General features: G+C 40.7%; 1 protein-coding gene across 40 annotated transcripts in view; it reads left to right on the top strand.

Annotated features, from left to right (window-relative positions):
* Positions 1–10,468: 10,468 nt before the first annotated feature.
* LOC138761651 (poly(rC)-binding protein 3) overlaps positions 10,469–25,140 on the top strand; it is a 139,113-nt gene continuing 124,441 nt past the window's right edge. For 9 of the 40 annotated variants that reach the window (XM_069934141.1, XM_069934136.1, XM_069934140.1 and 6 more), the window contains exon 1: positions 10,475–10,866. The gene's annotated coding sequence lies outside the window, so the exon portion shown is untranslated. Of the gene's footprint in view, positions 10,867–25,140 lie in introns of all 40 variants that reach the window. The other 31 variants (XM_069934145.1, XM_069934172.1, XM_069934171.1 and 28 more) reach the window with 8 other exon arrangements.

The following is a 25,140-nucleotide window of genomic DNA, read 5'->3' as shown; positions in this document are numbered from 1 at the left end:
GCTTATCCAAACTTAAATGGGAGGGTGTTTTAGTATTTACTTTTCCTGAAGAAGATTGGGCAAGTATGTGTCAAGACAATGTAAAATTAAATTGACCAATGTGTACTATGGAATGGTTAATTGTAATTTTTTTTTTACATCAATTGTATTTGACCCTGGGAAAAGTTAAAAAAATATGGATTTAGTAATTTGGATTCTTGTTTTAGATGCAGTTCATGTATTGGAACTTTTTTTTTTACATGCTGTATGGAATTATGTTAAAGTTCAATCATTTTGGCAAGGTATTAAAGTAGTTTTGGAGAAATTATATAATTTTATACTACCATTAGATCCAACGATTTTCTTGTTGGGAAATTTATATTCGTTAAGAGGAATGGGATTGGATAAAATTCAAATTGCTTTTGTACATTTGGTATTATCAGTAGCTTTTTACCCCCTCCATAAATCTTCGTCCGCGAAGCCAAGCCAAAGAAGAAATTATCAGTAGCGCGTAAATGTGTTGCAAGTACCTGGAAAGATGATACTGAGATTAATATAGCTCGTTGGCATAATGAATTGTAAGTATGTGTTGTTATGGAAAAAATTACTTATACTTTACATGATAATTATTCTTCTTTTGTTAGTAAGTGGTCTCCGTATTTGAAATATATGCATTTAGATATACTTTGAAATGTTGTTAACATTTAAAAATCTTTTTTTAATATATATATATATATATATATATATAATTTATATTTTCCTTTTTTTGCTCCCCTTAAGGGAGCTGGCTGTAAGGGTGGGAGGGGAAATGGGTATTAATGAAAAATTTTCTTTTACTATTTATACTGTATGTTATGTTTGTTTTCTTTTAAATAAAGTTTTTTTTAAAAAAAGATTCTTTCTCTATAAATGTGGCCTGATCTGCTTTATAATTCCATTTTTTTCTGCTCTTATTTCAGAGTTCAAAATGTAAGGTATTAACTGCTTTCAGATATTGTAATGTTATACATGTCCATTTTTATACTTCTTTAATCAAGGCATGAAATGTGCAAAGCAACCTCTTCAGCCAAAATCAAATGACTTTAAATTTCCTCTTTACATCCAAAATAGTTAATTAATTAACAATTTATTTAATTGCTGTGAAAATTAGTTGTCTTCTTTGGCTTGGCTTCGCGGACGAAGATTTATGGAGGGGGTAAAAAGTCCACGTCAGCTGCAGGCTCGTTTGTGGCTGACCAGTCCGATGCGGGACAGGCAGACACGATTGCAGCGGTTGCAAGGGAAAATTGGTTGGTTGGGGTTGGGTGTTGGGTTTTTCCTCCTTTGCCTTTTGTCAGTGAGGTGGGCTCTGCGGTCTTCTTCAAAGGAGGCTGCTGCCCGCCAAACTGTGAGGCGCCAAGATGCACGGTTTGAGGCGTTATCAGCCCACTGGCGGTGGTCAATGTGGCAGGCACCAAGAGATTTCTTTAGGCAGTCCTTGTACCTTTTCTTTGGTGCACCTCTGTCACGGTGGCCAGTGGAGAGCTCGCCATATAATACGATCTTGGGAAGGCGATGGTCCTCCATTCTGGAGACGTGACCCATCCAGCGCAGCTGGATCTTCAGCAGCGTGGACTCGATGCTGTCGACCTCTGCCATCTCGAGTACCTCGACGTTAGGGGTGTGAGCGCTCCAATGGATGTTGAGGATGGAGCGGAGACAACGCTGGTGGAAGCGTTCTAGGAGCCGTAGGTGGTGCCGGTAGAGGACCCATGATTCGGAGCCGAACAGGAGTGTGGGTATGACAACGGCTCTGTATACGCTTATCTTTGTGAGGTTTTTCAGTTGGTTGTTTTTCCAGACTCTTTTGTGTAGTCTTCCAAAGGCGCTATTTGCCTTGGCGAGTCTGTTGTCTATCTCATTGTCGATCCTTGCATCTGATGAAATGGTGCAGCCGAGATAGGTAAACTGGTTGACCGTTTTGAGTTTTGTGTGCCCGATGGAGATATATATAATTTATATTTTCCTTTTTTTGCTCCCCTTAAGGGAGCTGGCTGTAAGGGTGGGAGGGGAAATGGGTATTAATGAAAAATTTTCTTTTACTATTTATACTGTATGTTATGTTTGTTTTCTTTTAAATAAAGTTTTTTTTAAAAAAAGATTCTTTCTCTATAAATGTGGCCTGATCTGCTTTATAATTCCATTTTTTTCTGCTCTTATTTCAGAGTTCAAAATGTAAGGTATTAACTGCTTTCAGATATTGTAATGTTATACATGTCCATTTTTATACTTCTTTAATCAAGGCATGAAATGTGCAAAGCAACCTCTTCAGCCAAAATCAAATGACTTTAAATTTCCTCTTTACATCCAAAATAGTTAATTAATTAACAATTTATTTAATTGCTGTGAAAATTAGTTGTATTTGTGTACTAAACTACAGTAGCAATTTAGTTTCATACAACCCAAATTGTTGGTTTTGTGACTTTATCTTTACTGTTTGACCTGTTAGGTTTCTCCAGCATTCTGCTTTGATTTCAATCACAGTGGCTGTAGACTTTCATGTTTTATTCCTAGTTCCATAAAATAGATCGACAAAAATTAAAGCCAACGGAATTGTAAGTGTTTTTAATTACATTGATTTGGGGAGGTAGAATTACTTTAAACTTTAGGAGAGCACTTTGCGGATGGCTTACACTCAAATCCAGAATTGCACTGAAACAATATAATCACATCAATTTCATGTGAACTGAATAACTGCAATAGTGCTTACTTGGTGAAGTCATAGATATATTTGTAGCTCTTATTCACACAGAGAAAAAAAATTATGGGCAAAACCAGAGCTGGAGTTCAACAAAGATGAAATTCATGACTGCTTCCAGTCTAAAGTTGCCTTAGAATGATCAAGAGCAGAAACCTGCAATCATGCTCATGGTCTGCTGTGAAGAAGTGGTGCCTACCCATCTGTCGACTTCTGAGACATTTTGTGTGGGCTGCACTTCTCGGCACTAGAAAAAAATCAGCACCATCACCCCCACAACATTTTTCATATCCAATGGTGAGTCCACTGAACCCTCATCAGGTGACATACAGGATACTGCACTTGCTGGAATATGAAATCACATATTCAACCTGCAGGAGGAACTCGGAGTTGAACAGAATCAGTGAGAGAAAAAGAATAGTTGATGTTTCAACTCTGTAAAATGCTTCATCAGTTAGTACAGTAAAGAGGACAGGGTAGGAGAGGTGAAGCAGAAACTCCACACAGAATTGGACAACTAGGTAGAGGCAGAAACCAAACAAATTGGTGGGGGGGGGGGGGGAAAGAGAGAGAAAGAGAGGGAGAGACATGTAAAACAAAGGTTGAAAATGATGAATCATAAAAGGTGGAGTGGTGATAAGAAAGACTTCCAGTGCTGGAATCTGATAAATAGAGAAGGAAAGAATGATGATATAAAGAGAGACCAGATGGTACCCTGTCTCCTTTACACTGCTCCTGTACTTACATCCTTAGACATGATGAAGAGGTTCAGCTCATAATGTCAACAATTCTCTTCAACTGATGCTGCTTGACCCATTGAGTTCCTCGAGCAGATTGTGTTTGAGCCCTCATCAATGTCCTCTCCCAGGCCAACATCCCCACCACTGAAGATCGTGAAACAGAACATCCACTCCGAGTCATTGCAAGAGATTGCCAGATGACCAGAAGGGAAAAAAAAATCAATATGTTCCTCTGTAAATATGCAAACATCCCAATGTTTAGTGAATCCTTCACTCATCACCATTCAAAAAAAAAAAATTTCATAATCTCATCCATTCATTGGGAGCGTCCATACACTAAGTGTAATCAATGGAAGGAGCATACCACCCAAACTTCCACTCCATGTACCCAACTCTCCCATCCACGGCACACTCAGAGACTTCCTTGGAACCAAAAGAACTAAAGTGGATACAAGTCGTATTCTCCAGTGGACTGCATGAGAAGAGTTATATGGACCTCATTTGCGACAAAGTTTGTGATCATACATTTTAGATCTGAGAAGGATATACAAATTCAAAATATGTTTTATGATATGGACAAATAAAAAATAAGGAACATGCACAAAAAAAGCCCGGGGGGGGGGGGGGTGGAATAAATAAATAAATAAATAAACTGAATCGCTGACAATATGAGAGGCTTAGCATTGAAAGGACGATATTTTTGTTTAAAACTGGATAGGAACCCTTTGTATTTAAAGAATGAGCTTATTTTTTAGAACATATTTCATTTTCCCAGGGCAATCACTTCCTAAGCAAATGGGTGCTTTTAAAGATGTGTTCACAGTTGTATTGTGTGAAAAAAATGGCATTTCAAATCCACCTATGAAAGTCTTACTTTTCAATTTGTTCATATATTTGTTCACAACTTCCTGTAAACCTCCAGTCAACTTACTTTGCAGTAAAGTGATAATGACCAGCCAATTATTTTCAGTGATGTTGATGGAGAGGAATAAATGTTCCCCAGCAGACCATTTTTATTCATATTACAAGATCTGGGGAACATATAAAATCCTTTCAATATGACAAAAGAAGTCCCTTCTACATGTGCATATATTTTGAAATATAGTGATGGTGAAAAGTTGAAGTTGAAAAGTAACCTTTTTGTGAGGGAAGGTTGGACCAATTCAGCTTCCATCAGATGGAGTTTAAAAACATGGAGAGGGGAAGTCATGGGAGGTCTTCACACCCTGAATATAAAGAGATTGTTCCCACTTGTTAGGGATCTAGAACAGGGGCTCACTGTTTAAAATAACGCCACTAATTTAAAGCAGGTATGATGCAAAAAAGAAAATAAGAAAATACCTCTGACGTGGTGATTCTTTGGAAGCCCCCCTTCAAAGTCGGTAGATGGGGAGTACTTCAATATTTAGATTAATATTAAAAAAAATTAGAAAAGGCCCATGTAGATCTCCTACAGTTAGAAAATTGAGAATTTATAATGAAGAATAAATAAATGACAAAAAAACCAAATTCTTTGCTTCTGTTGTGAAGAATGCAAATAACTTTCAAAAACATGAGGAAGAATCAAATGAAAAGGAGAAATTAAAAGAAATTAGTGTTAGCAAAAAAAAGCGCTGGAGAAATTAATGCAACTGAAATCCAATGAAACCCCAGAGGCTGATCATCTGCATCTAAAAGTACTAAACGAGATGATCATGAAAATAGCCAATACATTGATTGTCATCTTTCAAAATTTTAGACATTATGGAATGCTCCTGCAATTTATGTGCGGAACATGTAACCCATTATATACAAAAGGGCGGAGGGATAACGAAGACCTGCAGATTGATGTTGATGGCCTAACATCAGTAGTAGGCAATCTAGAAGATAGAGGGTAATAGTGGATGGGTGTTATTCTGGCTGGAGATCTGCAACCAGTGATGCTTTGCAGGGGTCAGTACTGGTTTGTGATTATATATATATTTATATATATATATATATATTTATATATATATTTATATATATAGTGTGTGTGTGTGTGTATATATACACACTATATATATATATATATATATATACACACACATATATATACACACACACACACACATATATATATACACCGTAAATAACTAGGAAGAAAAAGTAGATGGGTGGATTAGTAAGATAGCAGATGATACAATGATTGGTGGAGTTGTGGAAACTGAAAAGGACTGTCAAAGAAGATAGCAGAATATAGATCAGGTACAGATGTGTGAAGAAATGGCAGATGGAGTTTAATCCAGGCATATATCAGGTGTTTCACTTCGTTGGTCAAGTGATGTGCAGAAGGATCGGTGAGTCTCTGAAAGTGGCGATCTAAACACGTAGGGTGGCTTTCACTGATCAGGAATAGAAGAGTAAGGAAGTCATGCCACAACTCTGTAAAATGTTGGTTTGATCACAGTTGGAGTACTGTGTGCAATTCTGGTTTCCCATTACAGGAAGGATGGGAAAGGGTGCAGAAGAGATTTACCAGGATGCAGTTAGCTCAATGCTATTACAGCACCAGTGACCTGGCACTGTGGGAATCTACGTGGGTTTCCTCCAGGTGCTTCAATTTCCTCCCACCATCCAAACTGCATGGGGTTGTCAGTTAATTTGGGTGTAATTGGGTGGCATGGGGTTAAATGGCTGGAATCAGCTTCTACTATACTGTAAATAAGATTTAAAAAAAAATAAACGAGTTGTTTCTCTGGAACACTGGAAGCTGAGAGAAGACCTGATAGAGGTTTATAAAATTATGAGAGGCAGTTAGGGTAGATATTCAGAATCTTTATCCCAGGGTAAAAATGTCAAGTGTAAAAATGGAAAAAAGTGCAAGTGTTTTTTTTTAAATATAGAAAGGGATGCCAGAGGTATTGACTGAAGTTTTTTAGAAGCTGTTAGACGGATACTTGAAATGTAGGTAATGGAGGGACATGGATCATATTCTGGCAAAAGAGATTTAGTTTATTTTTTTGCATCTTGTTCAGTGCAGATATCACTGAAGAACTGCCTGTTCTTACTGTATTGTTCTGCATTTTATGTAGTATGAAGGAGGTGATAACAGATCTCTTAAAAATATCAATGGAATTTAATAAAGTCAAAATGGATAATGAAAAGTAAATTACATTTGACAAATCTTTTGAGGATGTAAATGGTAAAATAGATAAGGTAAAAACCAGTGGATATGGCGCATTTGAATTTTCAAAAGCCTTTGATAAAGTCCAACAGAAGAGATTGGTATGAAAAATCAAAGCTCAAGGGATTGGGGTAATATATTGGCATGGATTGAAAAGATAAAGGACAGAGACATGCAACATGATTTGGATGAAGAAACCATTTGAAATATTTCCAAACTTGCTGAGAATTCAAAATGAATTTAGAAAGATTACCAAATGGAAGATGCAGGATAACAGATAAATGTGACGTTATTTATTTGGGTTGGGAAAAATCAAATGGCAGAAATGATGATGGAATAGGAAATTTTGATATGAGTGAGCTTTTATTTGAATCACGATAAGCAAGTTGGAAGGTGTAACAAACAGTTAAGAAGGTATTTGTTTTCATTGCAAGAAACTAAGTATAGAAGTCATTTATTTTGGGTCACTGTGCAATCACACCTGGAGTAATGTGTGTAGCCTTTATCTCCTTATACAAGCAGATGCACTTGTCATAGAAGGACTTCATTGAAGGTTCACCATTGCTGATTCTTGGAAACAATTCAGGCAGAATCTGTGGAAAGAGAAACAAAATTAATTCTTCATTTAAGACCATATACAAGAATGTGAAAGAGAAATAATTTTCAATGTGAAATATTAACTTTGCTTCTCTCTCCATGGAAGCCTCCTGACCTGCTGAGTGTTTCCAGCAATTTCTGTTTTCCTTTCAGACTTCCATGGTCTTCAGTTTTTTTGTTTCCTTGAATGGAAGAACTGTTGTAGGAAGTGGGATTGTGTTGACTGTACCTTTACTCACTGGAATTTACAACAATGTGAGAAGATCTCAATGAAACAGACAACATTTTGATTGGGTTGAACAGGATGGATGTTGCTCCTGGCTGGGTGGATTTAAATAAGAAGTTACATGAAATGAGGCATGTTTAGAATGGAGAAGGAGATTTTTTTCCCCCACTCAAAGGATGGTAAACCTGTGGGATTCTTGACCTCAGAAGGCCATGGAGTCCAGTCATTGATTGTATTTTAAAAGAACATAGACCTATCTGGAGAGAATACGCATCAAGAGTCATGTGGAAAAAGCAGGAATGTAGTTTTGAGAATGATTGTGTGGAATGGCAAAGGGTGATTAAAGAGCCAAGTGTCCCTCTTCTGCTCCTATTTTTCTGCTTCTATGCAATAAAACATAAAATGTTGGATATATTCATCAAGTCTGTGTTGAGAAAAAAAGCATTTTATATAAAATGTTTTCAATAGAACAAGAAAAAATAAATTTGATTTCAAAATCAAGTTCCAGAGAAATGTGGATCAGGGGATGGAGCATTGATTGGAGATTACAAGGGACTGAGTAAAAAGTGCTGGTGGTTCTGGCTGAGACATCTATCTGGAAATGAAACTAAGAGATGAATAAATGCAGAGGCTGGAAATTATATGCTAAATAATGCAGTTGTCAAAAGTTTTAAATAAAGTGGAAAATTCTGAAAATAGGATGCAGGAAGATGCTGATATAAAGTGGCAAAAGGTGATTATTTGAAAATGTCATCATCAGTATTAAGTTCTGAGGCTGCAATGTGCTCAGTTGGGAAACAAAATTCTGTTTCTCAAGTTCACATCATGCTTCATTGGAAAAGTGCAATAGAGTCCAAAAATAGAGATGGAATGGAGAATCAAAGTATTAGGCAACTATAATTTCTGGCTCACTCTTGTAGAGTGATTGGAGCTGTTCACTAATCTGTCTGGTTTCTCCAATGTAGAGAAAATCCTTATTATTAGAACCCAAAACACCACACTGGAGAAATATAAGAATATAAGCACTTTACCTAAAAAGAGTGTTTTGAGTCCCTGGATGGAGAGGTCAAAGTACCTGCCTTTTTACTTCTTACCCCTCATTGGTCCTCAAGTTCATATCTCAAGATGTATTCCCCCACACTGGCCTTTGATTGGACAAGCCTTGGGTCATTTGGTCTGATAGTACATCTTAGGATGGATTTTCTTTTGGACTAATTAGAGCTGAGTTTCTGAACATGCTGTGGAAGAGGAATTTGAACTTTTGCATCAGCAAAAACAAGCACAGAGCACAGATTAGGTGACTGCAATGCCAAACACCTCAACTTTATTGCAATGACCACTTTCCCCAGTTGCAAGTCATTTTAATTCCCCTCTACATTCCCATCTTTCTTCAGGCTCTTCCAAAGACTGGGCAAAACAAATGCAAGCAAGAGGATAAGCACCTTATATCAAGATATTCTCATTTGATTGCACAAGTACAACCTGATGAAACAGCGTTTTCTGATCCTAGGTACAAACAAGCAGAGATACAACCATTCATAACACACACACAGATAACAATACATGTGCAGGACAGGTATTCATTTATGCAAATAAATATTGTTTTGTAAATATGAGAGTCTCGGATGGTTAGTATGAGCAGTTCCTTTGGTAGTTAAACATTTTCTATCTGGGCACTCTCCAACCAGATTATGTTAACATCAACTTCTCCAGGTTCTGCTAGCCTACTCTCCATTATCTCTTCCCTTCTTTCCTCCAGCTCTCCACCCCTTCCCTCTCCCTTCACAGATCCATCCCTCCTCCCCTGCTTGCTGGTGTGGCCTCCCACCTATTACCTCCTGCCTTTAGGACCATTCTCCTCTCCTCCCCCCACCTTTTTGTTTGTGCACCTGCCAACATTTTGCTCAGCCCTTGATGAAGGGCTCAAACATGAAATATTGATTATGTATGGTGTTTTTAAACTTTAACCACAGTGTATGCAGACTTTCATGTTTTATTTGAGACTCAGGTTGTTACTTTTGCACCATAACACGAGATTGTCCTCCTTTTCTCTGCAGAGAAACAACTCATTGTTGTTGCTGATATGGCCAACTGCTGCAAACTTGCAGCTGGATCTGGCATTGCAGTTGTGGGTCAGTAACATGGATAGTCCACAAAGCATAGCCATGACACTAAACTCTCTAACTTCAGGTAACCCACATCCCCTGTGCTCTTTTCTTTCGATCCTTCTCCTTCTGATCCACTAAGATCCTCTACCTCTGTTACTTTGCCCTCACAGACAAACAAGCCTTCTAATGGACCCCCAAATGTGCTCATCTTGCACCCCCCCCCCCCCAAATCTGGTGACCATATCTCAAACTCAGTCCGCTAATCAATCACCACTTGCCGGTCCAGCTCCCTTCTTTACCCCTCTATAATGGACGACTTTCCCCCTTTAAACACTCGGCCCTGATGCTGAGTACCGACCCGCGATCCCTTTCCCTCAACGGACACTGCCTGACGCACTGAGTTTCTCCTGTAGTATGTACCCCTTCCCCCCTCGCCTCCCCCAATCATTTGCCGGCCCCAGCTCCCTTTTTTACCTCTATATAATGGAAGCAGTAATTACGATCAACTCTCCATTACACGTCAAATTAAAACACCATTTCCCTCATCAACCCGGTGGAGAGGCGCCGTTCCCTGAATTTGGCCGCCGTCCCCTTGGGACTTCCCCCACCCCCTTTAAACACTCGCCCTGAGACAAGCGCTGAGTTTCTCCTGCAATATGTTCGCCCACCCCCACCAATCACTTGCCTTGCCGGCGACAGTAGCACTGCTCAAAACGACGACAGCAACCTTCAACCCGCTACCGAACGCCGACCCATCCATGTAAACCCGTGCGGCAGCTTTCCCAGCCCATCGGGCGGCCGTGCCTTTTGATTGGCCAGCTGGAGCTGCGCAGCCAGCCATTGGGGCGGACCGGCCGCGGCTGGTGGAGGGATGGTGACGTTGACGCTCAGCGCGCGCGGCGGAACGGCTTGCTGCCGTTTCGATTGGCTGAAGGCTGGAGAGGGGGGAGGCGCTGCGGTGGTTGGTCTCGCGCTGTGTCCCGTGCGGCAGTTTCTGCGTCGAGTGTCCAGTGTGCGTGGGAGAAGATTGTAGGCAGGTGGTGCCGGCGGCTATCCCGGGCAACACCTCTCCTATTCACCCCCCTAAAACCCCTTTTCCCCCCTCCTCTCACCCCTTCCTTCCCTTTTACCTCTCCTTAGGCCTCCCTCGATTTAACCTTCCTCTTTCCCTTCCCCCCCCCCGCCTTCGTTGCCGAAGGGACGCGGACTATTGTTCCCACCGATCTGCTCCTCCCCCCTCCTTTCCGCCGACTCCTTGGGGAAGGCCACCAGGCTTACAGGCACCCCACTTTCCTTCCTCGTTCCTTCGGGCCTCGTGCCTTGCACTCCCGGAACTGGTGAGTTGTGGGCGAGCGCTTAATGTGTGTGTTTAATGATCCTACAGGTGGTTTGTGTGAGGGCCAGGCCTAACCCAGCCTATCGCCCACGTGCCCATAAGTGTGCCTTCCGGAGCTGCGAGGGGTGGGGCAGTTGTTGAGTGTGTTGGGGGGGGGGGGAGGAAAGGAGAGATGTTGATGTTTGGGGGGGGGGAGGGGGGAGGAAAGGAGAGATGTTGATGTTTGGGGGGGAGGAAAGGAGAGATGTTGATGTTTGGGGGGGAGGAAAGGAGAGATGTTGATGTTTGGGGGGGAGGAAAGGAGAGATGTTGATGTTTGGGGGGGAGGAAAGGAGAGATGTTGATGTTTGGGGGGAGGAAAGGAGAGATGTTGATGTTTGGGGGGGGAGGAAAGGAGAGATGTTGATGTTTGGGAGGGAGGGGGGGAGGAAAGGAGAGATGTTAATGTTTGGGGGAGGAAAGGAGAGATGTTGATGTTTGGGGGAGGAAAGGAGAGATGTTGATGTTTGGGGGGAGGAGGAGAGGAAAGGAGAGATGTTGATGTTTGGGGGGAGGAGGAGAGGAAGGGGAGATGTTGATGTTTGGGTAGGGCATTATGTGGGGGGGGGCTGATGTTTGAGATGGGGTGGTCATTATGTGGGCAGATGTTTGTTTTGGTGGGCATGATGAAGGGGACAAATGATGTGTGCCTTGTGTGGGGGAAGATGTTGATGTTTGGGGTTGTGCCTGGTGTGAGGGGGCAGATGTGATGTTTGGGTTTGCACCTGGTATGGGGGCAGATGTGATGTTTTGGTGGGGGGGGAGGTGAATGTTGATATTTGGGGTGCACCTTGTGAGAGGAGGGTCAATGTTCAGTGTACCCAGAGGAGGGTGGGCTGGTGTTTGGTGTATGGGAGGGAAAAAGAGTATTTTTAAATTTAAAAAATAAATTTAGCCATACAGCATGGTAACAGGCCATTTCGGCTCACGTGTGTGTGCCTCCCATTTTACACCCCATTAACCTACATCCCCAGTATGTTTAGAATGGTGGGAAAGTCAATATGCAATGACCCTTCACTCTTTGTTATGCTGTGGTTGTGTCACATTTATTATATTTCTGGTTTTTGTTGCTGCCAGACCAGAATTTTTCTATCTATACCTCAAGTGACTGATTTTGTTAGATCCTTGTGGCATGCAGTTAAGTCACTCAAATTGTAGTGGACCTCTAGCCACATATGTGGCAAAAAGCTTCTCTTCCTGACAATCTTGGTGTGTTTTTATGATATCTGGTAGTTTTAAGGTCACCAATGTTAATATTACCTTTTTAATTCCAATTTGATTTAATTATTAGAATGCAAGTTCACTTGCGACCATTCAGACTTCCTTTGCCCAATTAAAGTCTAATTGGCTAATCACAATGCTCTTGCAAAATGTAATGTATTCGCTGTTTATTTTTTACTTGTGTATTCAGTTCCAGCAAGAGATTTATGTTTAATGCCAGTTAAAGTCGTCCTTTATAGGTTGTGATGGTGCTGACAAAGGTAGCATTTATTGCCAATCCCTAATTGCTGCTTGAACTGCTTTGGTGGGATTCTGACTTGTCTTGGTCATACCATAATTATACTCCCAATACTGAATATAGTCAATCCAGATAACATTTTTGGTATTTCTGTGCATTCTGGATATGCCACATTTATTTAACCACATCTGTAAAATATAGTTAAAAATTTTAAATTTCTAATCACTGGGAAAAGGTTCAGCAACAGGTAACAAAATTTCCATTATGGAATTCACAAATCACAACTTAAAAATATTGAGGTATGGGGTAAAATTCAATCTCAGGAAATTATGTGTAAAGTAAATAAATAAGCCAATTTATTTTTCAACTTGCATTTCATGATGCATGTTTTTGATTCAAGATACAGTGAAAGTTCAAAAATCCAGATGCCAGAAATCTGGATCACCTGAGAATCCGGACTTATCGAAAAATCTCAAACTTTTTAAATTTAGTGGGCTTTTGTGTGTGCACAAGTGCCACGGATGCATGGAAGTCGTGGAAACAAACAAATAATTTTTTTGTACTGTTTATGTTACTAAAGTATCAAAATTTACCTGTTCATCTCTTTATTTTCCTTTAAATTTGAATTTTAAAAGTACTGCCTGAGAATCCGGGCCCACCCAATCCCCGAGCAGTCCAGATTTTAGGACTTTTACTATAGGTTCTAACTGCACCCTTTACTGTGTTTAACTGCTTCACCATGTTTGGGTTCACTCATTGGGCTATTTGCAACTTTCTCACTGTACCAAAATACATGTGACAGTGAATTTGAAATAATGTGACTTCCCTAAAATGTGAGGATTGCCTACACATGATTAGTTAAAAAGCTTGAGTATCTCAGAAGCAGACTTGCAACTGCTGGAAATCTAAAATAAAGGCACAGTGCTGGAAATAGTTATCATTTGGATCATTTTTCATTACAACACCGGGGTTAAAATGAAAGGTATCTCCCACCAGTTTAACAGATCGACCATTTCTGCCTTTTTGAATAATTTAAATGTGATTGCACTTGAGTGTGCTTGTTCATAAGACTATTCCTAAACAAAGAAGCCTTCAACTTACAGGCTTCTGTACCTTTTGCTTGAAGGTAGTAGTGAAAAGAGATTATGACCAGGATGCTGGGGGTCTTTTATGATATTGGAGCTTTCTTGAGGCTCACAATAGATAGATTTGCCACTTTCTAAGGCTTCTGCTTTCCTAAGGTTTGCTTGGCTTCAGCTATATTTTAAAATCTCAATAATATTGAATCCTTAAATTTAATGCAGGACTGTTTGCTTAACGTAAAAAATAATTATGTTAAAACTTGTACTTGGGTAGAATAAATTGTTGAAAAAAATTCAGTGATGCAATTGTTAATAATGGGACTTTAACAATGGTACGTGTATTTCCATAGTTAATTCAGATCTCATGTTTGTAGCTTTTTGAAGAAACTTTCTCCTGCCCCAACCCTGCCACCCTGATAAAGTATTCATGAAATAAAAATGTAAATAATTTTAAAAGAACCTTAATTTTTGAAAGTAGAATGGTTTGTTCATGAAGTTGGGAGGAAAGAGAAAGAAGCCTTCAGATGATGCAAACAAATACCCTCTCATATTAAAAAATATATCAGTTTAATCTCAGTGGAAAAAAACAACACATCACTTTGCAGGTGAGAAGTATAGTGAGACACTGATCAGACTTCAACTTATTACTATTAACTTAACCCCCCTTCTAATTCTAAGTTCACCTGAATGTAATGTGTATATGTTCAGGAAAGTTCCTTGGTTTGATAGTCCAGTCATTCACTTCTCCCAGTTCACTGGTATCAGGCAATTTTTATACTGTTAAACATTTATGAATTTTCACCAGGTGCTTAAAGATAAATGGTTACTGCTCAAGAAGGTTCTTACTGGTTTAAGAGAGAGATTCTTGCTCTAATCAGTCCCTTTATTGTCTTGCCAAAGAAATTTACCCAATTATGGGTTTTCCAAATTATACTCTCTTCTTCCAGGTCACCCCAGAGTTCCTCTTGTTTCCCTTATTTTAGGAGAAACACTCTTGCCAACCATTTCCTCTTGTAAGGACTAGAAGGGTTTTCAACAAGCTGAACTCACAACCCATCTTCAAAATGTGGTTTTCAACAAGGCTGCCAGCTTGCCATGTTGCAGCCTCAAAAGCTACTGCAGAACTGACTCTCTCTCTCTCTCTCTCTCTCTCTCTCTCTCTCTCTCTCACACCTTGTAAAAACCAAACCTTCCAAGGTTTCAAACCCAATCCTTGATAGATCTGTATCAACATTTGAGCCTGGACTTTTAATTTGCACCTGCTTTTGAAATTCTTTCCAAAGCTGTTCCATTCTCTTTGCAAAAATCATTGGTGCCTGAATGTTTAGCTTCAGCAAAGCTCTTGCATTTTAAATGAGATGTGTTTTGTTACCCTGTTTGTGAAGTGACCTACACTGAACCCCCACAATCTATCTCTTTTAAAGACATATACAATATAAAATATAATATAACCTGGCATATCCTGCCATGGAATAATTTAGATTTATGAGCAGAATAATCCCTTCATTGTAACCATTTATTCCATTTACTTTATCATTAATTTCATGAAAGCAGTGAAATTGCTATAAAAGCTAGAACATTGCACATGTTGATGCTTTCTGATTGATTTCATGGGTATGAAGAGGTTGTTTGCTTTTTGTCAAATCAGTAATTTTTGTTTGATTCTGTCTTGTGCATATTTGATCGAAAAAAGAAGACCATTACTATTGAGCTAGGTTATCTAATGATTTTATTTTGCATGAAGATTATTACTTTGCATAATCTTGGAATGTTGAGGCCAATAGCAGTTGACATTTTCTACTAAATAATTATAGTGCAAGCTCAAATGTATTTATGTATGACTATAGTTGATATATTTACACAGTAGACTGAGTAAGCTACAACATTGCTGAATAACTTCACCTTCGATTTGTACATTCCTGGATCTTTTTAAAACTGTTCAGCCTATTGCAAAGCTGTTTTTTATTTTGCACAAGGATAACTGTCAAAATTATCTATCTGTTTTTTGTATTGTCCCTTTTTAATTGTAGTTTTTTTGTATTTTTTTTAACAAAGTACCTGTTCAGCTGCAGTGAGTAAGAATTTTGGTACATTGAACAATGTATATAATTCTATCATTATCTGTTAACAAGAAGCACTACCTTATTGGTGTGATGATATAACAATATCTTTGAAGGAGAAGTGGTTACTATGGCAAAATAATTTAATCACACAATTTGGTCCAGTATGTTCATGCTGTCTAAATTTTAACAAACCTATCCAAACTAATCCCACTTCCCACATTCGGTTCACAGCTTTGCAGGTCACAACTCTTCAAGTGCTCAAAGAGATGTTTGATTTTAAGTGAGGGTTCATCATTTATCCTGTAATTCTTCAACCAATTATTTTACATTTTATAGCTCCTGATTATTTTTTAACACTTTTGCTAAAGGAAGTCCTTCTTAATACTTTGGCTCAACCCCTCATGATTTTAAGCATCTTCATTGTTTTCTCTTGGTCTTTTCAGTTTTAAAAATGTATTTTTAACTGCAAATTTTCACTCTTAATATCTTTGTAAATCCCTACCTCACCCTCTCCAGTGAGATCATTGTAAATTAACATTGTATTGAGAATGATCTCCAAGATTGCAGGGACTATTTTTATTACATTTCTTGCCTGTTTTCAGAACAATGTTTATGGCTATATAGGAATTATTCTCAATTTGTTACTGTTAAGAAGCCTGTGAAAACAGCTAAAAGATTGCTTTCAGCTGATTGAATAATAATTTCTGCAAATAAATTCAAAACTGTAATATATATTTTGAGTATAATCTTAGTAATTTCATAACCAATTGTAGTGAAAGTCTGTTCAATTGAAAATATTTTGTCTTTGCTCCTATCTTTCACAGGATGGAATGTGATGGGATACTTTGTGCATTTTCAGATGGGTTTAGAGTTGTATAATTGATGCTTTTCTTCTGCCTCTATCCATTTTTGTTGAGTTATTCATACTTGTAGAGGTGCTGGTGCAGTACTAATTCCCATAATTCTAGAATTACACAAAAGATTTATGATAGTAAATTAATTTAAGCACAGAAAAAGGCCACTTCAGCCTTGGTGTATGCTCGTGTTTATGTCTACAAAAGCCACTGTCGTTTCATCTAACATAATCAGCATATCTTTCTTTTTCATTTTCCCTCACATGTTTAGATTCCTGAAGTGTATCTATGTCAGTAATAATTACAGCTGAAGGGAAAAATATCAGGACACAGAGGTTGCTCATGATTTGGAGCAGTGAACTTTTGAATAATTATTTTCTCACAGAAACCCATTGGTTTTTGAGAGAAGACAATTTTGATGGCCCATTAGAAAAACTGGATTGAAACGATCCAAACTTGATTCTATTTGCAGTTGGCAAATATTTTCTTTTGGACACAGAGTGAACAGCAGTTAAATGCCACCATATAACCGGACTACTTTCATTTACAGAATAGTGATCGTAACTTCCTTTTGGTTATGCTTTGTTTTTCATTAGTGTTTTTCACTACTGTACCAGAACATTTTGCATTAATTTACCTTTAAGCCTCTTTATTCTTCCAGAATTATGGCTTCTTTCCTTTTCCCTTTTGATTTCTAAGAACCTGACAAGACTTGATGGTTTAGCATTCAGATTTTTTTCTGCAGTCTCGTCTTTATTGTATATAATCCTGATGTTTACCACTGTAATCACTGAAAGGCTCGTGGGAACTATGTCGATACATCCTCGTGCAGTAATTCACAAGTTTTAAAAAAAAAACTTTCTTGACCATCTTGTCCAGAGTGATCGAATTGATAATAAATGTTCATGTATAGAAAGTAATATAGTAGCATGAATTGAAGATTGAGCAATAAAACAGAATATAGGCAAAAATGAAATGCAAGAATGGTGTGCCATCAAATTCTGTGGGGGTTGCAATGTCACCAGTTTTAAGGTGACTTGGATAAAATGAGTTAAGGTATTGTTAAATCTGCTGATGATAATTATTTATAGGAAGATGTGCACTGAAGACATCAGGCTGAAAGTAGTTGTATACTTGTATAAAGCTCTGACAGAGACTTTAGGCCCTTTCATGCAGTCAAAAAACCCTACTGTAAAGGCAGAGATTCTCCGCCCTGGCATTGGGAAACTTACCTCTATGAATGCACTGTGTCTAGCTCCAAGGAACTGACTACATTCCCTCTTGGGGAAGGATCATCAGCGGAGTGCTGTGTTCTACCACCCTGCATGAATGTAGCGCTGCTGCAAGCGGCTGGCTAGGGGCAGGGTGATGTTGTGAAGATGCTGTCAAACTGCCACCCATCTCCCCTCTCCCTCCGTCCCCCTCAGGCCAAAGGGGGGGGGAGGACGGCACAGGCTGTGACAGCCTTGCTGGCCGTTCCAGCCTTCAGCGGCTCAAAATGCGGCAGAGCAATGGCCGTCTTCACTATCCATAATCCCTCAAGCAGCAGGAACCGCTCTGGGAAACAGCATTTCCAGCTGTATAGAGGATTATGGATAGGCAAGACAGCCATTGCTCTGCCACGTATTTATGACTGGTGGCACCATGGCACCAGTCACTCTGCCTCCATCGGCTACGAGGTGCCACTCAACATGAATGTGAAGCAAGAGCAACCTTTTAGGGCTGTACAATGAAAGGTAAGTTTATATTTTTCTCTCCATACTTATAGCTGGCCTCCAGGTGGAGGCTTTGCATGAAACGGCCTAATGACATTTCAATCTATCGAGTCTGGGTGTGCTGATGCACAATTTGCAGAAGATTCGTAAGCAAATTTTAGTTTTTGTCACAAAATATCTGGTACAGAGAGAAGATACAGTGTTGTGAATAGACAAACAGGTTATCTTGAGCATAAAGTATAGATATGTATAGATCATGAGACTGTAAGAGAGAGAAGCAGAATTTGGCCATTTGGCCCATAGTCTTCTCTGCCAGTCGAATCATGGTTGATATATTCTTCCTTTCAACTCCATTTATCTGCCTTCTCCCATAATATTGACCTCTGCTGTAAATCTACCCAATGTCTTGGCCTCCATAGCCATCTATGGCAGTGGTCTCCACAGATTCACCATGGTGTGATTGAAGAATACTCCTCATCTCTGTTCTAAAGAGATGCTCTTTATGTCCTGAGGCTTTGTACTCTGGTCCCAGACTCTCACGAGTGGAAACATCTTCTCTATGTGCACTCTATCTGGCCCTTTCAATATTCGATATGTTTCAATGAGATCATCCCTATAAACTTCAGTGAGCACAGACCCAGACATACCAAGTGCTTGTCATTCTCTCATCCATTGGATCTTTCTTGCAAACCTCCTGGACTATCTCTTATGCCAGCATATCCTTCCTTGGATATGGGGCCCATAACTACTGACATGTCATCTTTGCATTCATATACTCATAAATGAATGCAAACATTGCATTTGCTTTCCTTACTTCTGACTCATCTTGCAAGTTAATCTTTAGGGAATCCTGCACTCGGACTCCCAAGTCCTTTTGAACCTCTGCTTTCTGAATGTTCTCCTCATTTAGAAAATAGCCAATGGTTTTATTCTTTCTACCAAAGGGAATGACCATATACTTCCCTACATGATATTCCATCAGTCACTTCTTTGGCCATTTTACCAATCTGTGCAAGTGATTGTTGATTGTTTCCATGTTATATGTACAATTCTGAACCTCAGGTATTCATTTTATACTGTATTTTAAATAGCTGCTTCAGTTGAGATGTAATTTACAGCACTATGGTCAATGTGAGTTGTTTTAAATGTGCTATTGTAGTGCAAGCTACAGCAAAGAAACTCACAGCCACCACTGTCGATGTCCTTAACGACTGTTTTATTTAAATCCCGCGTGTGTCCCTTTAAGGGCAGTGTGAGCTTAGCCATCGCGTGCGTGGGGATGCCATAATGGCTGCCCAAGATGCACACTGGGCTGGAAGCATGAGGCAGAGAGAACCCCTGACGGCTCCATCTCATGGCTACCCTGCCATGTGATGGTACAAGCGGGGGCTGGTTCGCTAAGAGAGAGTGTGCTGTCTTCAAGCGGTCTACAGTGAACAGTTCATTTATCCCCCCCCCATGTCCAAATCAAAAGTCTTGCTGGACCACTGGAGGATCTTGTACGGGCCCTCGTACGGGTGCTGCAAAGGTGCAGTGTCTGGTCCACGCCGAACAAAAACTAATTCCGCCGAGTCCAGCTCTTTGGGAAGATGGGCCGGTCGTGCACCATGATGCATGGGCGGTCGGGAGGCTAGTGAGGAGAGCTTACTACGGAGATCCGCTAGCAGGTTCATGTGCTCGGACGTTGAGCTGGGTTATGGGCCGAAGAACTTGCTGGGCAACGAGAGTGGTGCGTCGTATACCACCTCTGCAGGTGACACCTGTAGGTCCTCCTTGGGTGCTGTTCTGATGCCCAGGAGGATCCAGGGTAGTTCGTCTGCCCAACCAGGGCCTGTGAGGCGAGCCATGAGGGCTGACTTCAGGTGGCGAAGGAACATTTCCCAAACCATTTGCTTGCGGGTGGTAGGCTGTGGTGTGGTGGAGTTTAACCCCCCAGAAGGTTCGCCAGTTGAGACCAAAGGCGGAAGTGAACTGGATGCCTCTGTCGCTGGTGATGTGCTCCGGAATTCCAAACCTGGCGATCAGTGGCTGACTAAATTCCTGGCGCACGTCTCAGCGGAAGCCTCCTTGATGGGAATGGCTTTTGGCCATCTCGTGGTCCGGTCGACCACTGTGAGCAGGTAGCGTGCCTCCCTGGACACTGGCAGGGGGCCCACGATATCGGCATGAATGTGTTGGAATCTCCTAACTGCCGGGTTGAACTGCTGAATCGGGACCTCCATATGCCGGTGGAACTTGGAGGGCTGGCACCTGGTCAAGCTCCTTGCCACCTTCTTGAGCCCATGCTATATGAACTGCTCCGCTACCATACGCACTGATGTCTTCACCAAGGGGTGGGCCAGGTCGTGGACTAAGCTGAAAGCCTGTAATCTCCACTGCGGCAGGACCACCGGGCGTGGTGAACCGGTGGATACGTCGCAGAGCATCGTGTCTGGGCTGTTTGGCAACTGAATGTCCTGGAGGTAGAGCCCCGAAATGGCGGTCTGGTGGGCCTGCGTCTCCATGTTCTCCCTCTGTGCTTGCGCCAGTTGGGTGTAGTCTAGGCCGGGGATGTGGGAGTTGATTGACGGTTGGGAGAGCGCGTCCGCCTGCCTGAACCATGTATGCGGGTGATAGGTCCAGAAGGCGGGCAGTTTGATAGCAATGGCGTTGATCTCGGCTGGATCCATGTTGCGAGACCAGAAAGACGTCTGGGCTCTTCGGGGTCACCAATGTAGCGTAAGCTACAGCAAAGAAACTCACAGCCACCATGTTGGATGTCCTTAATGACTGTTTTATTCAAATCCTGCGTGCACCCCTTTAAGGGCAGCGTGAGTTTGGCCACCGCGTGCATGGTGAAGTCATAATGGCTGCCCAAGGCGCACACTGGGTTGGAAACACGAGGCAGGGAGACCATCTTCTCATGGCTGCCCTGCCACATTGGCGGTATAAGCAGGGCCGGTTCGCCACGCGAGAGTACCCTGCCACACTATAAATAAAAAAACGAAACCATCTGCTTCTTCAACACTACCTACCCCTCTGCCTATTTGTATTATCTGCAAATTTGGTTACAAAACCATCATTTCCATCATCTAAATGTAGTGGACCCTGCACTGATCTCTGCGACACACTACCAGTCATCAGCAGCCATCCATTAAAGGCCCCCTTTATTCCCACTGCTTTCTGCCAATAAGCCAATCTTTTATCCATGTAAGTACCTTTCTCGTAATATCGGACACTCCTTTCTTTATTTACTAGTCTTGTGTGTGGCACCTTGTCAAAAGCCTTCTGAAAATCCAATTAAAAAAACATCCATTGTCCCTCCTTTGTCTGTCTTGTTACTTCCTCAAAAATTCCAACAGATTTGTTAAGCAAGATCTCCCCTGAAGGAAACAATGTTAATTTTGCCCTCTTTTATCCTGCTTTCAAGTGTCTGAAATCTCATCCTACCACTGAAGTCAGGCTTAACAGACCTATAGCTTCCTGTCTTTTGCTTCTTTCCCTTCTTAGAGTGGAATGACAATTGAAGTTTTCAATTTTCCAGTCCTCCGTATTCCTGACTCTAGTGATTCTTGAAAGATCACTAAAGCGTTCCCAAATTCTTTAGCTACCTCTTTGAGAGCCTTGGGTGGACCTGCCCTCCCAGAATTCCATGCAGCAGAGAAAGGGCTGTATGCCTGGCTGCATGCACAGAGCATTCATGGAGGAGTTTCTCTGCTGCATGGCCTTCTGGGAAGTCAGGTCTGCTATTGCTTTTTCCCCCAAGGTCTTTATAAATTGTACCCGAAAGTGCTACCAATTTTCCCACTGTTTAAAAATTGTCCACTATTTCTATTTATTTCCTCTCTCCCCCTCCCCTGCTGCGACTTTCCCATGACAAAGTTTATACCTTCATTTTAATCTTCCTTCATGTTCCTGCACTCATGCAAAAACTTGGGTCATTTCAATCCCACAGGGCAGTTATCCATTTCACACTTGCCTAATTCCAACACTGCTGGCTACAGACATTAGGGATTGTACTAGGGATCGAGGCAGTCGATCCCCAAGCATGAGATGACTTTGCTGTCACACTAGACACTTTAAAGGCTGATTGGTGGTTAATTCCTAGGATTACTTACAAGTAATTAACATAACTCCCATCAGTCTTTTTACCCTTGCAGTTCCTCAACTCTACCTATAAGGATTTTATATTCTCTGAGTTCCCCAACTTGTTAAGGATTTGATTTAATTTTTCCCAACAGTACCACCCCACCTCCTCTGCCCACCTGCCTGTCTTTTTGATAGGCTGTGTATCTTTGGATGTTTAGCTCCTTGCTGTCATTCTTCAAGTCTCTGTTATGACCACAACATCATAATTGCCAATTCCTAACTGATTTTAAGCTTATCTACCTTGTTTCAAACACTGTGCATTCAAATAAAACACTGTCCAAGTTTAAATTTTTATCCTTTTCTAAACTTTGCCTTTTTTTTTTGAATTCTGGAGATTTCTGTAACCTGTCCTGTGCTCCCTTACTCTTTCTCTTTATCCATACTTTTCCAGTCATTTGCACCCACCACTTTATTAGTTTAAAGCCGTGGTTATGCAATTTTCCCAAGCACAGTTCAGGTGGTGCCTGACCCATCGGAAGAGCTCCCTCCCTCCTTCCCCAATGTTGGTGCCAATGTCCCACAAATTCTAATCTCTTCTCTCACACAGATCTTTGAACCATATGTTTATTAATCCTCTGCCAATCTGTACATGGCTTAGATTGCATTCAATATTATAAAAAATAAACAGCCCAATTTCCAGAGTATATGGTTACAATGAAAAGAAAGATCAAATGCCACAAAGCTAGGGCAGCATGATAACATGTTGTGGGTGCATTCAGGTGCTGGAAGGCTGTGCAGCCAGAAACTGTCTTAAGCCTGTTATTGCATGGTTCCACACTCTTAAAGCCACCTCCCTGAAATGAGGATGGAGAAGGATGAGTCTGGGGGGGGGTGGGGAGGGTCTCAATATTTTGTAAAAATACACTGAATTGCTGGAGGAACTCAGCTGATTTTTCAGCATCCAAAGGAGACAAAGAAAAATTGTTGATGTTTGGGCTTGAGTCCTTCAAGGAATGAGCAAAAAAAACCCCCAGGAAATCTCAGAATACTGTCAGACTGACACTAGCTGCATATTAGAGGAACAACTAATCTTCCAACTGGGTACCCTCCAACTGATGGCATTAATATAGACTTCTCTGACTTTTGTTTAACCCACCCCCTCCTCCTTCAACTTCTTCGCCTGTTGTCTTCCTCCTGCTCTGTGTGACTTTGTTTTCCCTGTCTCCTTTTGCACAAACATAATCTATTCTCACCTCTCCCCTTGTATCCAATTAACACCTTTTGTTGGTCTGGATTCCACCCCCAGCCAGCATTGTCTGTATTCTGAAATTTCCCTTTTTTGCTCATTCTGCTTATTCCTTAAAGAAGGGCTCAGGCCTGAAATGTTGGCAATATATCTTTATCTCCTATGGACGCTCAGTGCCTCCAGCATTTTGGTGAAGTGTTGAGTGTTGTGAAGGAGATGTTGGTTTCCATCTTCACTGATTATACCTGTTTGGAAGTCAAGCAACCAGTTGCAGAAGGGGGCAATAAGGCATCGATCCTGAAGTTTGGGAATGAGTTTGCTGGAGACTATGATATTGAAGGCAGAGATGTGGTCTGTGAATAATTGTCTAAAATGGGTGTCCAGGTATTCCAGGGCTGAGTGGAGAGCAAAAACGATGTAGCATGCCATAGATTTGTTTGACCAGTGGGCAAATTGAAGTGGGATAAGGCTCGCCTCTTGAAATATTTCATAATGATGTATGTCAAAGCAATTTAGGCCTATTATGTTTTTCTTTGGTACTGGTATTACAGTAGCCTTCATGAATCAAGTGTGAAATGGCCTGTTGTAGGGAGAGATTAAAGATGTCTGGGAATTTATCCACCATTTGATCTGCTCGGGCTGTCAGGACATATCCTGGGCCTCCATCTGAGCCTGTTGCATTCCCTGGATGGCTTCCCTGATTTCAGCAGCAATAACCATGGGTATGATATTGCTTATAGTAGATGATATGAATGTGACCTCCCTGTTGGCTCCCAGATCGAAGCAACCATAGAATTTAATTTGTGCATGCTGCACTACTGCATTCCATGCTGCTCTATTTTATTTTGTATTTGAAGATGACATGTCCTGTCGAAGTATCCATGATGTTCTTTGGGTACGGGAGCTTGGTCTCTTGGTTTCTCAGATGGCCTTGATCATATTTTCTTTAGAAGCAGCAAGCAATACAAGAAAACAAATAATGTTTTGGTTTATTAGTTGGGGAAATGGATGCAAACTTAGGGAGGTCATTCAGTTACAGTGCAACTCCAATTATTCAAAATGGTCAGGATCGTGCCCATAGTTGTGAAAAGGTGGGCATTGATATTGGAGAGGAGATGACCCTTTTGAGCTGTTGAAAGAAGCCATTGTGTAATAGCAAAGCAAGCAATAATTTATGGAGTGTGAAGGATAATTGAGTGGATGCTCAAAAGGGAAAGTCTATTGTGGTTCCAAAATGGAATAAATGGGGTTAGAGTCGACCATGAGTGATAGAATAGATGAGTTCTGCTCAACACTATGGAGAGGAGAGGAACAAAATATTGGTTGAGAGTAACGGAAAACGTGATGTACATGATGATATGAAAGGGTGCATTGTCAGGAAAAATGCAATAAAAGCTGAGAAAATAAGTTCTTCCAGAAAAAGGAATGGGTAAAAGTGTAATGAAGGTAAATGTGGGAGTATGAACTTGTATTGGTCACTATGTAAATTCATATACCCATAAACAGGGATGATTGAGTGAACTAAAATCGATGCACTTTTCTTGACAAAAAAAATGGTACATTCACTTCAACAATCGCAGCAGTGAAGAAAGTGACCTGAATGGAACTGGAACAAAGTGTTTTAGTTGTAGCCTGAGAAAAGGCATGCAAGTTTAGGGCCCAATAGAATTTTGGGGATATTTATTTTGGAGGGACTGAGAAATGACAAAGATGAAGGCATTTTAAAGCTAGGGTCAAGTTAAGTGAAGG

The sequence above is a fragment of the Narcine bancroftii genome, chromosome 4, assembly GCF_036971445.1.
Source record: "Narcine bancroftii isolate sNarBan1 chromosome 4, sNarBan1.hap1, whole genome shotgun sequence".
NCBI lineage: Eukaryota > Metazoa > Chordata > Chondrichthyes > Torpediniformes > Narcinidae > Narcine > Narcine bancroftii.
Note: the sequence above shows the minus strand (reverse complement) of the source record. Positions and strands in the feature narration are given on the sequence as shown.